The sequence below is a fragment of the Cyprinus carpio genome, chromosome B3, assembly GCF_018340385.1.
Source record: "Cyprinus carpio isolate SPL01 chromosome B3, ASM1834038v1, whole genome shotgun sequence".
Classification (NCBI taxonomy): domain Eukaryota; kingdom Metazoa; phylum Chordata; class Actinopteri; order Cypriniformes; family Cyprinidae; genus Cyprinus; species Cyprinus carpio.
This window is the reverse complement of record NC_056599.1, coordinates 21,409,428-21,426,017: the sequence shown is the minus strand read 5'-3', so window position 1 is coordinate 21,426,017 and position 16,590 is coordinate 21,409,428. Positions and strand designations below refer to the sequence as shown.

Here is a 16,590-nt window from a genome sequence, read left to right as displayed (position 1 = left end):
CCCCGCACTCACTCACTCCCTCTATCTAGCACACCCTCCTAAATCATTCAGTTACGCTCACAAATCACAAACACAAAAAGTCAAACACGCTAAACCCAGCCGACAACACAGACCAAAGTGCATGCACAAAAACACAACAGAACAATGACATCAACATCTTCGAACCCATACGTAGAGAACATGCAAGAAAAAATAAACGCCTGAACACACACAGGTGCTTTTGCAGACCACACACTCCAAGCCAGGCTTACTTCATTAGACTCGGTGTGCCAAGGTAAGCAGCCAAATTAGGGCCCTCTTCCCAAACTAGAGGGAAGAGCGAAGGATTTTCCAAGCTGCGGTTGAGAGCGCTTTCTGCCCCTCTACTGTAACTATACTGGAATTGTCTTCGTTCATGAAAATCAGCGTCAGTTTTAGGGGACCACTGTGCCTTGCGTCTAAGTACAGATTATCATTAATCATCTGAGAATATACTGCTAAGTACTAGTCTAATTTGATCCAGATCCATCTGTACCAGAGTCTTTGGTTTTAGCTTTAAGTTGTACCTAGCAATTTGCTGGACTTACCAACCAATTCATGTGTTCCCATTTATGTTTTATGTGTGTCCCAGAGTAACTTGGGAGATTATGAGTAGATACAGACATTGGGTCCTGTCCCAAATGGCACCCTAAGCCCTTGCGGTCCTCCTTCAAGTCTATACTTTGTGGACGTAATGCAGCACAGACTGTTGAGTAACAGTGCCTCTCCAGAAGTCAATTCACTCTGCGGCCATATTTGCAACGCCTCCGGACAGTTATTTCAGACATGAAAGTCTAACTCCTATCTATTTTAATATAGAAATACTCAGATTTCAAAAACTGCTTGCCAGACTCACATTTAAATAACATACTTCAAACCAGCAACAAAATTAGACACAAACTGTTGCAGAAAGGTTTTTTTTTGTTGTTGTTTTTTTAATACAGTTATAAAAAACACATTTTGCCAATGAGCATGTTATGTTATCAATAAGCAGCTGGCTCTTATTAAAAGCCTGGATTTCTTATTCTGTGCATTGCACTTTTTGCCCATTCATTGTAATATGGGTATACATACATGTTCATTCACACATACATAATCTTTGGTAATAGTCTGCTGTGACAAATCAAAATATTAGAGACTATTTTTAAATGTAATCTTTAGATTGATAATCTTTATCAAAACATTGATTTAAGATTTAGCAAAAATCACAATAATTATCCATTTTTATTCATGTACTTTATAATGTTGCGATTCCTAAATTACATTGAATATCAGTTGAATTTAAAACTACAGATTTTATTTTTTTTATATTAATCAAAATATAGGATTTTAATTGCCCATTTATCAGTTATTGGTCATAGCATGAAAAATAATTATTAATCATAATAATAATAATAATAATAATAATAATGGTTTATTACTAACTACAAGAGCAAATGTCCAGGCTCTGATAAAGCACTAGAGAGAGGGGTCAAAGCAGGAGGCCAGGATGACTGAGGAGCAGATGGAGATAAAAGTCTTACTCAAGGTCGCAAGCATAGTGTGACAAACAAATTGTGAACTGAGGAATTTTAAGTAGGGAATTTCAGTTTATGCTGGTTTTACAGCAGAGGCGACAACCTTAGCAAGACAATGGGCCTTAAATCAGCTTCTCTGTTCGCCAAGAGACAACTAGAGATGCAGTGGAGTTATGGTTGACTACTTCCTCCAGTTCAGGAAAAGTCTAAAAAGCCAAACATAACACCTACAACTGATCCACTCCTTTTAAAAACCAACCAATAAATGAATCAAAAATGTCTTTAGGTCAAGATAAATAATTTGCGGATGAATTAAATCACTCGTACACAAGCACACACACAAGTATGAAATGTGAGGAAAGGATCATCCAGAGGAAAGGCGACTCACTGTCACCAAAAAGGGGAAGTCTCTGTTCAGACAGAAGCCATTGGCGTACTTAACACCTCTCAAATGATTGCCAAGATCCCAGGCGTCTCCTCAGAGCTGCTTCCTACACTGGTGCCAGTGGCGTGGCAGCACTTCCTATTCCAGAGCCTGCTCCACAGGATATCCTGTGTCTCTGGTATCAACAAACCTCACGTGAGGATACCGTCCAAACTCAACTCCACTCAGGGGAACTTTGTTCCTTTGAGTCTTTTTTTTTTTTTTACCATGTCTGGAAACTAACGGTCAGTCTGACCGGTCTTCCTGAATTTGTGTGACTACTTCACATTACATTCTTCATCTAGATTAGTTTCCCCAATAAGAAGGTTCATCCTTGACTACTGTTTAGCCTATATGTGCTCAAAATTCAACTGCAAAACTGTTCTAAAGAACTGTAACATGCTGTTGTTTACCACAGAAAACAGTTTCGACGTGTCTCTCAGTTTTTACAAAAGGAAAAATGTAACATTAATTAGAGAAACACGTTACAAGGCACTGCAGCAGAATAAACCTAAAAATACACACAGTTTTGAAAGTATGGCAACAAACATTATATGCATTAATATGAGACTATACAAAATTTTATCCTATTTTTCCAACTCCTGTCCTGACCATACAAAGCCGGCAATCAGTTTAACATTCACATGATGCATATGGCTGCCAACAGATAACAAAATATTTAAATAAAAACATTACATAAATATACAAGTAAAATAACCTAGCAAAGTGCTCTTACAAAGAGCAGCTGCACAATTTTGTTTAAATAGGATATACTTCGACTTTGATTTTCATTGTAAGTGTAGCACTGCTTGTTTGTACAAACTGATGGATGAACCTAAATTATTTTCTGTGGTAAACGACAGCATGCCACAGATGTTGTCAAGACAGCTTAACTTGTAGTGAACCAGGAACATTCCTTTAAAGCAGCTGTTGTCTTTAAACTGTGGACTGAAATAGTCTAGTTCAGCCTTTGCTTCATTGATCAACATCACAGTGTTTTCTTCACTGAATCCATCAGCTCCAGCATGACTGAACAGCAAACAACCCATTACATTTTTAAACCATGAGGATGTCCTTACAGCACGCAATCAAGCAAAGCACTTCTTTTTGCTTTATTCAACTCAGTTTCCAAGACATCAAGACCAGACAACAGGACATAATGATCACAACCGTGAGCGCACAGAAACAGCCCAAGATAGAAGAATTGCTCTCATAGCTCATCTTCGCTCCATTCTCGTCCCCATTACGAAGGTCTGCTCCATTGTCATGATAATCCACCAAATGGCCTCTCTTTTCAAGGTCTACAGAGTGTCTGAGGCCACACTAGTGTAGGGGAGAATAGAGGAATCATACATCACATCATGGGACACGTCCGTCAGACCAGCCACCTGTTAAGTCTCGTCCTCATGAGAACACGTCCCTCAGATCAACCATACTCATCCCTTTTAGAAGGGTCATTCAGAGCTGAATCGATTGTCTGGGGAGTCTAGCATTATTTGAAGAGGTTTATCAAGTCAGCTAACTATACAATGTAACATCCTCATGGGACTTGTAACACTGAGGATCAACTGGGCTTGTATTTGTTGTGCAAAATCAAACATTTCTAAAGCAGACAACGAAACACAGCAGTGATCAAAAGTGTGTTTTGAAATGCACCACAGGGATAGCAAATCGACTTGTTTGGCTGAGTGTCACGTCACTTTCACTGTCACTGTTTCTGTTCCCATCAGCTTGCATTGTATGGACAAAAAAAAATAATAATAAAAATAGTAATGGAAGTCAAAGAGAACCGAAGCTGTTTGGTTACCAACATTCTTCAAAATATCTCCTTTTATGTTCCACAGTAAAAAGTAAGTCATGCAAATTTGGAATGACATGAGGAGGGTGAGTAAAGACAGAGTTCTCATTTTTGGGTGAACTATTCATTTAAACCCTTTATATTCATTTCATTAAATCTACAGTAAGACATAGACTTGATGCCACAAATCAGACTGGGCTTCTGGAAAATGGAAGTCTCTTTATGGATCTGTTTCACTTCAACTAACCAAACACTTTGATACATCTGCCAATCACAACATCTAGACTTCAGAATGGCGGGTAAATTAGGTTTCCACTTGCATATACTCTTAAAAATCATTGGTGGGATCTATGGTTCCATGAAGAACCTTTCCCATCTATGGAACCAATCCATTGCACAAAAGGTTCTTTGTAATGTGCTTGTAATGTAACTTCACTAAAATGTTATTTTAGGAACCCTTTTGGAAACTTTATTTTTTTTTGATCATATCCCATGGATTCAGAGCAAAATCTCCCACATCACTTTTTAGTCATCATTCTGTATTAACAAAACCAGCATAACTGTAGCATGATCATGTGTTTTCTAAGCGAGTGTGTAACATGTAGTCTCTTGTCTAGCTAAACAATATTCCTGTGCATCACTACTCATGGATCTCTGAGCTTCAGTAATTTTTGGAAATATGAAACATAAAAAAACAAGCCCCTATGAAGTTTGAAGAACTGCAGTAGAGGAATGCACAGGATGTACCATGCTAAAAGCATTTTTACATGCTCGCCATTATCGGGGCAGTCTGCCATGGCTGGGTTACAACTTGGAGAACTAGTGTCCATGGTGCACTGGGGGCTATAAATCAAGAGCGAGGGAACCAGCGCAGCGACACTTCTGCTCCAGATTTACACACGCTATCTGGGTTTTTACGAGCACATTGAGCAAGGAGAGGAGCCTTTGAACTGTTGTGTCATGTGGAGGAGGTTCAAAGACTCACGGGGGAGACGTGAAGAGGCCCACTGTCATGCACCTCCAAAGATCAGTGGCTCTGTCTGACATGTCCCAACAGACTTTCCACCTCTGAACGCAGGCCACACAGTCGGTTTGTACTGTGGACCAATACAACACCACTAACATTTCCTAACACAACAATGATTTGCCCTTTCTCAAGCTTATTTTCTGTCACAGTATCTTTGTATGTAAGATTTCTTCTGGTCAAAGTTCTAGCAAATCAAAGGACTATTTTATGAGTTCGTTTTATGACACTCTTTTTTTATGTCTGGGTCTAATCATTTATTACAAAATACATTATAAATGTTATACATACATACATTTAAACTGTAAATTTCATGTTGTGTAACCCCCATAAACTTGATTTTATGAATTAATACTAATTTTTTTATAAATAAATTAATTTTTTTTGTAATTTTTATGTTGTGTAAACTCAATTGTATTGATTTTGTATTTTAGTTGGTTACACCACAGGATATTATAAAGGCAACCATTTAAACATTTTCTCTTAAAAACAGTATAAAAGTTTTTTTTTCTTTTTTTTCTTTTCTTCAAAACCATGAAAGCAACATGAATACAAAAAGTCAAACCACTTTTTTAAACAGACATTTTTCCCTGTCCTTATCCTGGACACTTATTTGTCACGTCTCCCTGCAGAGAAACATAAGCCAATAAAAAAAAAAAAAAAACATCCAGGACACATGAAACATCTAAATATGAAGTGCATTTTAAAGGTTAACTGCTTTTCTCTCATTTTTCCTTCAACTGGAGAATTTTAAGCCTGGGAAAGGAGCTTGCGGCCCCCGAGGTCTGGAATACATATTAGCTGTGAAATCATTTAGTAAATTTTAAGTATGGTGGGTCTTTGAGTAATTGTATACTGATGGCTCACCTCCAGCGTGAAATTTTTAATTCACCCTCATTTGGTCATGCACACAGACAGACAGAGCACTTAGAAAATCACATAAACAATTCATAAGTGTGTTCACTTTACATTAATTGTTTCCATTTATTGAACCTGTCAAGTTCATCATATCATCTCATTTTATCCATTACTCCAACTCTCCCTCCATTACTAGAGGGCCGCAGCGAATGAAAGGAAATGCAGTTTGGATTAGGACGTCATTATTCTCTCTATCTACAAAGTATGCAAAAACATGCAAGTCATGTCTGGATCATGCTGGTTTCAAACTAAAAAAAAAGCACCTTTCACCTTTCTCTAAAGATCTTCTTGTGCCCTAGGAAATAATGCTAACGTTTTAAGAGGATGTGCACATGGAGAAAAAAAACAAAAACACTAATGATAGTTGCATGCAACAATGTCCGAGCATGAGTGGTAATCCTAAAATGGCCATTTACCTGTGCATTTTACAAAACACCACAAGGTGAGATCTTTAGCAAAGTTGCAACACGCTCAAAATTTGTTGCAAAAAATAATTTAATGCCAAAAGGGGAAAGAAACAGCGCAACTCATTTAAACCACGGCACATAGACCATTTATCCAATTTACCAATTAGCATAATTTACCATGGATTTACTGTAGTAACACTAACTGCACCCTGGTATTGTGGCAGAAATATGGGACAATCATAAGAAATGTTATGATATTATTCATGTAGACATGAATTTAATGCAATACAGGAGTAAGGGAATATAATTACTGTATTTTTTTATGATTAAGCTACAGTGTTTGTGCATTTATAGGCCTACTAAATGTATTTAGACTACAGTTTTTCATACAAATACCTATAAACTAAATATATATAATCTTAATGGAACTCAAACATTTAAAATAATTACATTTCACCACTGATATGAAAAAGTGTATGGTGATTTTTTTGGCTATATTGCCCAGCCCTACTGCCATGTATGAACATAACAATGCGATTTAAATTGAAGTGACAAATATGAACATACAAGTAATGTCCGTCACCCTGAAAACCTCACAAACAGTGCTCAGTGCTTCATTTAACTGAAAATTGCCCTAACGAAGCAGCATTTAACTATGCAGTGGATGTGGATATGACTTCCCCCCTTCGTGCTATTGAGGTTTACAGAGCTAATCCACATGTTTTTCCATTCCCTGCACCAAAACTGCTTAAGGGTGACTGAGATAAATACGATACAATGCGTGCAGCTAAGCCGTGGTGATTTCATGTGACAGTGGTCCATGCAAGACTTGAGAGGAACCTAAATTACCACATGCTACTAGTGTAGAAACCATTGCGTTCTGAGAGGAAACAAGAAAACACTGTCTCATGCTCACACACTGCATGGTCAAGCACGAAACCCTGCCCTCCTCTTTCCTTCAAATTTCATTCTCTTTCTCCCGGCAGCCAGGGGGGCAACCAGGCAGACAGAGCCCATTAACGCCGGCCGTTAAATAATGACAGAGGCCCGGCGCCGCGGCTGGCACACTGTCAAAGTGAGGAGAGAAGGCCAGAGCAGCTTGTTTAATTTACCTCCACCCATCTGTCTCCCACTGCACAGCCCATGAGCAAGAGTCACTCGCTTCCCCGTCCGCTACGACATACTCACTATTCCTACATCAGAGACATGCCTAAAAGGAAAACGTCCGATCCTATTCCATTTATATGTCATATATGCCAAGTTTTGGTATATATCAAGTAAAAACACAAAGCTAGTGTGTCCCGGACTATGAGTGCTTGTTTCTCGTGAAATCTTTCCGGTCATTAGAAGCTAGCGTGTCCTCGGATTGCATTGCCCAAGGCTGCATGTGATGCCACTCATAAGGCAATGTGTTCAAAACAAAGCTATGTTGCCTAGCTGAAAAGCGTGTTTTACAAAGGAAATCGTGACTGACAGGAAATAAACACACCTACTTCCTGCTTCTCTTTCTGAAGGTTTAGTCATTAATGTCTTGTCTTTGTCTGGAGATGTTTTAGTTACATTGTCGACATGTGAGCGAAGCATGGGTGGCCTTTTCTTTCAAATATACAAATGGATGGGCAGACATAACATCTTTTATACATTTACCAGAATACAAGTAAGAAGGACATGTGGGACAAACTGAAAAAATATATACATATATATAAAAAATAAAAATCATGTACTCTCTGGTGGGTTGACCAAAAGATTGATTGATTAATCTGTGTTAAAGTGGCCTTGAATATTAATCGGGCTGGGAATATAAATTTTAGGCTCAGCTGACTAGGATCACCTGCTTCTCTTGGAGACATTTCCATAGTTTTTTTTTTTTTAACTATTTTTAATTTGAAAACACGTTTATGGCACAAAAAAGCTCAGATAAACAGCTCACCTGCATGTTTATGAGCTGGGTTTAAAGGATTTTACCATGCTAACTGTCTAACAGCTAAAGCTAACTAGCTAATTTAAACTTTGCAGATAAAATAATTAATAGCAAACAAACAAAAACTAAAACTAGTTGTATATCACGATTCACTCCTACCTACGAAACATGTTATGACTAAAGACTTATACTAAGGCAATAGGAAAACTCTAAGTCAGCTACAGTAAGTTATTTGCTTAGGGTATCATATCAGTACTATGAAAACTATTGGTGCTTGTATGATAAAAAAAGCTTGTGGTTTCTTAATTGTAAGTCACTTTAAATAAACTTGTCTATGACTAAATGTAAATGAGATGGGTAGATGGAAAAGTAACTTAAAGGAGAACTGAAAAATAGGAGCCGCAACCTAGAAACTTGGGCTGAGGCAGAAATGCTGAATCTAGTCACAGTCCACACCAACAAAAGAACACATGTAAAGAATACACATGCGTGTAAAAATAGAGACAACGCCACTGGCAGGGTGCTAGAGGACAGACTGTCTGTTTACCAAACAGACAGCGAAAGTCAGGTAGACTATAAAAAGAAAGGTGAAAATATCACATTTCAAGAAAGGTCAGCAATTTTTATCGTCCTTACATGACAATCCCTGCAATCCCATTCTCACCTTCTCCATCACATCATAATGAACTGGGAACAAGAGAAGCAGGTCTAATGAAGCAGGGTGAGCGACCTGAATGAAAATTTGTGACCAGAAAGAAGATAAAGTGAGAAATATGTCAAAGTACTGTGGTACTGTATGTTGTTTATAGTTGAACAGCGGGCAGAGGTAAACATCATCTGGTCTACTTCTAGAAATTTTGTATGAAAAACTACAGAAAGAAAATTAAGAATAAAAAGATTCCAGTAAACTACTGTCAGCTTATCGTTCCAGTTTTCAACCATCTTACTCAGTGCTGTATATCTGGTGTTCACAGCAAGATTTCGGTTTCTTCTGTCATATGAAATCCTTATTTTCTTTATGATTACGAAGGTCAAAGTCATTTATTCGCAGCTGCATGCTTTCTGATTTAAAAAAAAAAAAAAAAAACAATGTCAAAAGATCAGTATCAGTGACTCACACTCATTATGAGTATGTGGGGAAAAAGCACTTGAGAACATTTTAGTAACGAGTAATATTAACTATGAAATATCACATTTCAAGAAAGGTTTGAGCCTCAAGAAAACTTTGTATAAATCATTTTTATGGATTTGCACTGGTTTACTATATTAAGAGCTTCTGTAGAAAAAAAGCTCACTCTTTCATTGTAAAGATCAAAATGTGTTTGTCTATGCAAATCTGACACCCAACAGCATCTCTCATTGTTTATTTGCCGACATGGATCGTTATAATGAAGTTTGACCGGCAACTCAGAATCTTTCTTTTCATGAAAAGACTTGTCAGTCTACAAAAAAAATTAAAGATAAAAGATAAACGTACATACTGTAGATAGAGCACATCAAACATGGTAAATTCAATCTCTATTATTATAAGTTTATTGACTTTGTGGAAAATTCTAAAAGAAAATCTGTTTGTCATATAAAGCAATTATATCTCTTCAGAAAACTAGGATTAAACTAGGATTCATATGGATTTCTTTTGCAATGTCTATTCGTAGCTTCAAAATGATGACTACATAGACTTCAGATGGATGAACGATCTTTGTTTGTGTTCCAAAAATGAACAAAAGTGTTACGTGTTTGGACCAACAAGGGGGTGAGCAGATGATGACAGAATTTTTGGGTGACCTAAGCCTTTAAAGACAGGGATCCAAAATATTTAATCATCAGTTCCGTCAATTTACAGTACTGTGGACAATTTGAAATGATTAATGAGAGAGTATGCTAAAATCCATTCACTGGAGAGAGAGGTGGGGTAGAAAAATAGAGAGAGGCATGTCACCCAGTCATATCCAGCGGTGTGAAAATGAAGTCTGTTAAAAATCAGATTTCTGAAAAAAAATAGCAAGGACTTGGACATTAGACAGCACCCTGATTCAGTCAGCTTTGTGTTCCCCTCCCTGCTATTTTGGAATGACAGAGAACATTAGAGAGCCCTGATGGAAGGTTTGAGACAAACACCGCAGGAGGTGATACAGTGAGCATGCACATGCTTTCATGAGCGGAAAAATCAAAATGTCAAGCTTTGTGGCATATGCCTCTGCAGACGACAGGCATGAAAGTGGCAGCGCTTAGAGGAAGCGAATATCATACCCATTCCTCTTTCTATTGCAGACAGATGGTTGAGGAACTTCCCATTTAACTGCAAAAACAGAACTAACCCAAAACACCTCGCTTCTTACACCATATGCTGAATAGTTTCAATGCATCGCAAGTGTGACTCATTTCATCCTCTTACTATTGCAGTTAAACAGACAGTACACTTCAAAATTAAATTTCCGTCATCCTTTACTCACTTCTCACGTTGTTCTAAATTACTTTTTTCCTTCCGAAGAACATAAGAGATATTAGACAGCATGACAATCTCAGTCCCCATTCACTTTCACTGTAATGAAAGTCCCTTATATTCTGCCTTATGTCTCTCTCTGTGTTTCACAGAGGAAAGTAAGTAATACAGTCATGGCCAAAAGTTTTGGCAGTGACATAAATTTTGTGTTTTCCAAAGTTTGCTGCTTCAGTTTTTGTAGATTATTTTTCCACATTTCTATGGTATACTGAAAAACAATGATAAGCATATCATAAGTTTTAAAGGCTTTTATTGTCCAAAAAAATAATAATAATTATATATGAGTCAATATTTACAGTGTTGACCCTTGTTCTTCATAACCTCTGCAATTCGCTCTGGCATGCTGGATATTAGCTTCTGGGCCAAATCCTGACTGATGGAGATACATTCTTGCCTTGTTAGTTCTCAGAGTTGATCACAGTTTGTGGGCTTCTGCTTGTCCACTCACCTTTTGAGAACTGACCACAGGTTCTCTATGGGATTGAGATCCGGGAGCTGCCTGGCCACGGATCCAAATTTTCAATGTAATGATCTTCGAGCCACTTCTTTATCACTCTTGCTTTGTGACATGGTGCTTCATCATGCTGAAAAATGCACAGATCACACCAAATTGCTCATGGATCGTTGGAAGAAGTTGTTCTTGCAGGACGTTTTGATACCATTCTTTATTCTTGTCAGTGTTTTTGGGCAGAATTATGAGAGAGCCCACTCCCTTGGTTGAATAGCAACCCCACACATGGATGGTCTCGGGAAGCTTCACTGTTGGCACGTCACAGGACTCATGGTAGCGTTCACCTTTTCTTCTCCAAACAATCGATTTTCCAGATGTCCCAAACAGTCGGAAGAGAGCTTCATCAGAGGAAATAACTTTGCCCCAGTCTTCTGCTGTCCAATCCTTGTACTTCCTGCAGAATTTCAGTCTGTCCTTGACGTTTTTCTTGTCCATTGTCTTAGTTGGTGGTGGCCATTGTCCAAAAGTCTTGGCCTCATTGTGTGTGCAGATGCTCTCACACCAACCTGCTGCCATTCCTGAGCAAGCTCTGCACTGCTGGAGACACGATCCTGTAGCTGACTCCTCAGGAGGAGACCGTCCTGGCACTTGCTGGACACTCTGGGACGTCCTGAAGACTTCTTCACTGCAGTCAAACCTCTCTCCTTGAAGTTCTTGATGATCCTGGAAATGGTTCTTTCAGGTGCAATATGCTTTGTAGCAATTTCCTTGCATGTGAGGCCATTTTGATGCAAATTGATGACGGCTGCATGTGTTTTTTTTTTGGTGGTTATTGTTGATAAGTAGTACACAATGATTGGAAGTGCTTCTTCCCTCCTTTTATAGCAATCAGTCTGCTCTTACAATCTAATTAGTGTGATAGTGATTAACCTGACTAGAACTCCTTCACACTTTCACATGTGCTGCTGATATGATTAGTCAGTTAATGTTAGCTGGTCATTTTGTGTCAGGATCAAAAAACTGTGAAATGTGCGTTTTTGTGAAAAGTTCATTTTTTGGCCAATTAAGCTTTTAGCAGTTATTCAAAATGCACCTGACCACTCTAAACAATAATCTAGAAACAATGTGAATGAACACCACAACAGCTGAAGCAGCAAACTTTGCAAAACACAAAATTTATGTCACAGCCAAAACTTTTGGCCATGACTGTACAGCTTTCAAACAACACGTCAATGAGTATATTTTCATTACTGTGCTAATTTGAATTTTGGGTGTGCTATCCCTTTAAATTGTATCTTCGGGCAAGTGAGCCCTGATATTGTGCTCAGTATTTAGATATTTATATTGCAGGTCGAACCTAATGCTCTTAAACTATTAACAGCCGAGTTAATCCACGGAGGAAATTACTTTCATAGAGGCATTTGTTGCTTTTGTTTGTGACCCAGTTCAATTCATTGTGATACAATGTAGGCTACTGTTGGCACTGTACATGTAAATCGTGCTCAACATGTTATATATGCCTATATTATCAAACACATAACATGCATAAGACTTTCAAAAGATTGAAAGAATAGATTGCTTGAATAAAGTCGACGCACGACGAAATTGAAGTCGCTCAGCTTGTGCAGCGCATCGACGCTTTGCATGAAAGATCTGCTGCAAGAGCTCTCAATGACACATTGCTCATTCAGGTGAGAGAACAATACAGCGCATTTTATTACGTAGCTGCCGCAGACCGGTCGTTATTACCCCCGTATGCGGTTTCGATCAAACTCAACGGACAGCTTTACAGTTAAGTAGCACACCGCATCTGAGCGCCGAAAGACGCGCCTCTTCACTGCTCCACATCTGTCAAGACGCTATGAGTGCGACTACCTGTCAGCCTAGCAATTGTATTGTCACGTAAATAGAGAGCGCCAATACCTGTTGACTCCTCCTACCGCTGTGTTGGTTGGTGGAAGTTGAAGCCCGAGACGCTTTAATTTCTCTCCCGAATGGGGTTGTTCTCTGCCGGTGTGCTGTTCTGCGAAACGCGGAGAGGGGTTTCGCCTCGGCGGGTGCTAAATGTCCGCACCGACAGTTCAACGAAGCGAGCGAACTGACGTAGCCTACATTCGCTGGGCTGCGGAGGAATGATGCACTGCACAGAGCAGACCAGCAGCCATTGCGGTCACGTGTGAGCTGGTGAAACCGAACACCGGCCAGCATACGCCGCCGTCTCCTCCCATTCTCCCCTTGCGCGCGCGGTGTCACTTCAGGGCAAGATACCACTGAACATAAGCTCAGCTGGTGCCTGCCTTTATGTAACCGCAGCGGGTAATGGAGGAAGTTTAGTGCTTTTGCATAAGGGCAAGGCTATGTTTCAGGTCACTGCTGGCTAGAACAACATTTATAGGCATCAACTAGAAGCTCTTGCAGGATTATGCTGTAAAAATGAAAAAATAGGCCTACTTGAAGAACCACTTGTTACCCTGGACCGCAAAACCAGTCATAAGGGTAACTTTTTTGAAATTGAATAAATACGCTTTCCATTGATGTTAGGATAGAACAATATTTGGCCAAGATACAACTATTTGAAAGTCTGGAATCTGAGGATGCAAAAAAATCTAAATATTGAGAAAATCGCCTTTAAAGTTGTCCAAATGAAGTCCTTACCAATGCATATTACTAATCAAAAATTAAGTTTTGATATATTTACAGTAGGAAATTTACACGATATCTTAATGGAACATGATCTTTAATATCCTAATGATTTTTGGCATAGAAGAAAAATCACAAATTTTTGATCATTTGTTAGCTATTGCTACAAATACAAGTATTCCCGTGCAACTTATTACTGCTTTTGTGGCCCAGGGTCACATTTGAGGTTCACTGACAGAGTTCAAATTCTAGGTGGGTCGGAAACATAGTAAAGAGAGACGTATGTGTCATTTTCCTGACAACTCCAGAACTGCCAAAAATTTTGCATGGGAAGTGGGCAAATAAAAACCTGCTGCATTTAAATGTAACAATTTCTGCTGTGGGTTTGAATATGAGTGAATGATAAAACTGCAGTAGAAATGATCACACATATGATTATTAAAGTAAAAATTAGCATGTTATTGGATTGAAGAGTTTTGTCTATATCAGAGGTTCTCAACCAGGGGACCAGGGCCCACTAGGGGGCCTCAAGATGATTTTAAAATGAACCAAAACAAGTAAAAATCAAGGTGCAGTATTTCTTGTTTTCTGTTTTAAAAAAGTCTTAAAGTTTCTAGACCTGAATAGTTCATGTTGATTTAATACAATTGCATGGGCATTTTTATAATTAATTTACATTTTTTATTCTAGATATGCTAAGCTCTCAAATATTTTGTGGGTTAGAAATTGTGAGTAAAAAATATTTTTTTAAATCTTTGTTCTTAAATATTGTATATGCCGGTTTCAGGTAAAAAAAAGGTTGAGAACCACTCTTAATCTGAGTAATTCCTTATTGTTATTTTTGGCAATAATCAGACTGCTTTTGTATAGATGTAAATGTAGCCAGTGAAACTGTCTACACTAGAAACGTCAATGGCATTGATTCGAGACATTCAGTTGACCCACATGTATAAAATATTTTGCACTGTGCTCTAATTGCTATTTGAATTGATTACTATAATAATTCCTCTTTATATTATATTATATTATATTATATTATATTATATTATATTATATTATATTATATATTAAATAACATTTGGTCCTTGGAAAAGGAACTAATGTAAATTTTGTAGGTCTTCATAACTCCTATCTGTCTAAAATAAAAGTGTATATTTAGAAATATGATATAGTTTAAACAGCACCATTTTGATGGAATAGGGGTATGAGGAGGAAAAAAGAAATCCATAAAATCCTGCAAGAATTCTATAAACACGATCAACAGTTCCTCCAGTAACACTAAATCATATGGGAAAGGCTTTGAAAGCAAATAGAAGAAATATATTAAAGTTGCTTGAGTGCACCAGTGTGTAAATCTGAAAACCCCTAAATGGTGCCTTAAGTATCTTTTCATTTTTACTGTGTATAATATGGTAGTAGAGCGCTCCAAAAGGCTTCAAGCAACATTTGCATTGCTGTCCTTTGTGGTCTCAGAACAGATGTGTCAACATTGTGATGTGCACTGTGTGAAAAACTACTGCAAGCACAATTGATCTTGTGATGATGCCTTGAATTTACACAAGCTCTGAACATCCACACTCGGTTTATGACCTTTCATCACTTTACTGTGACGACAAGGACACTTTATCAATGTTGCAAAAGGACTTCTTTTGCAACAAAGAATTTCAAACAGAAGAGAAGCCATCCACAGTGAAACAAAATGAAATAGGCCACAAACGAAGAAAAATCAAGAAAGATTATTGGACTACGTAAGTAGCTAGGGAAACCAGGTAAGACCAGCAAAGGCTGGTTTAATTATTATTATTATTTTTTCACAGCAGGGCAGTGTCATCAGTGTGTCTTCTCTCATCTTGTTTACATGAGCTATTTCTAGAGCAGCCTTTGCCTCTACTTGTTTGCCACTCATCATTGTGCACAATATTACTGCCCGCTTTGAGTAACCCCTCTTGATATTCTTGCAGAGTGTGTTTGCAAATAGTACAACTGCTGAAAGGATGCCAAGACCTTTTGCCTATATGGCCCATCACCTTGCAAATGAGGGAACGTCCCATTAACAGAAGAGGAAAAATAAACTATCCTTCAGATGGAGTCATGTCACATGTGGTTTGCTTGGCCTAAGGGCTTCAATGGCTGTTCTAATGACTCATAATCCTTTTCTTCAACAATATAGATATAAGTAAGACATTTGGGGAAAAATATATTTTTTCTTAAAATTCTATATTTAGAAACACATCACATGTCTAAGGTTATATAGAGGCTTTAGAGTGCTCATAATCAGACAGGACTATAAAAAAAATGTATTTCACCCAGTTTTGGCAAAGTCTTTAGTTCTAATTATGCAAAACATTATGGTTACAGCCTTGGCTAGATGTTTTGCAGCTTTTATTGTTGTGTTACTTCATGAATTCTTCAGAAGTATAATGGGACTAAGTGGTGAAGCGTATGACGTCAAGTGACCATTTCAAACAGGGGCCTTCGACCTATGTCTAGATTTTTGACTTCAGGTCTTTATCAAGAAATGTCTTAAGATTCCCGTTTTAAATGGTCACTTTAAATGGCTTCACCATTATTCAGCACATGAAAGTGAGCTTGGCATTTTAAACTTAGTCTATACAAACATGTGTATATTATCATTTTAATGTAATTACTGTACATATGTACCTAAAGATGCCTACAAAGACAAGATACCTTAAATTTATCAAAAATTGCAAAGACTCCTCAAAAATATTAAGCAGCATTATTAACAAAGACTATGGATATACAAAGACTGTTCACTCCTATTACTTATTAATGGGAGAAACTGCAGCGTGCAATATGGTGGAATAATCCCACCTCCTGAATAAAACAGCCAATTACTGACTGGTGAAATCAACATTTATGGGGCAGTTCATTTCTGATTTTGTTGCTGATTTGAAATATGTAATTTAATTGTGAGTTCAGTAAGCAGTTTTTGAGATTTCGGCATTCCC

The 16,590-nt window shown here is 37.9% G+C and overlaps 1 protein-coding gene across 2 annotated transcripts in view; it reads right to left on the bottom strand.

Annotated features, from left to right (window-relative positions):
• rarab (retinoic acid receptor, alpha b) overlaps positions 1 to 16,590 on the bottom strand; it is a 115,256-nt gene that overhangs the window by 92,399 nt on the left and 6,267 nt on the right. The window contains exon 1 of one of the 2 annotated variants that reach the window (XM_042720221.1): positions 12,905 to 13,238. The exons of the other annotated variant lie outside the window; for it this stretch is intronic. The gene's annotated coding sequence lies outside the window, so the exon portion shown is untranslated. Of the gene's footprint in view, positions 1 to 12,904; positions 13,239 to 16,590 lie in introns of those variants that run through there. 2 annotated transcript variants of the gene reach the window in all.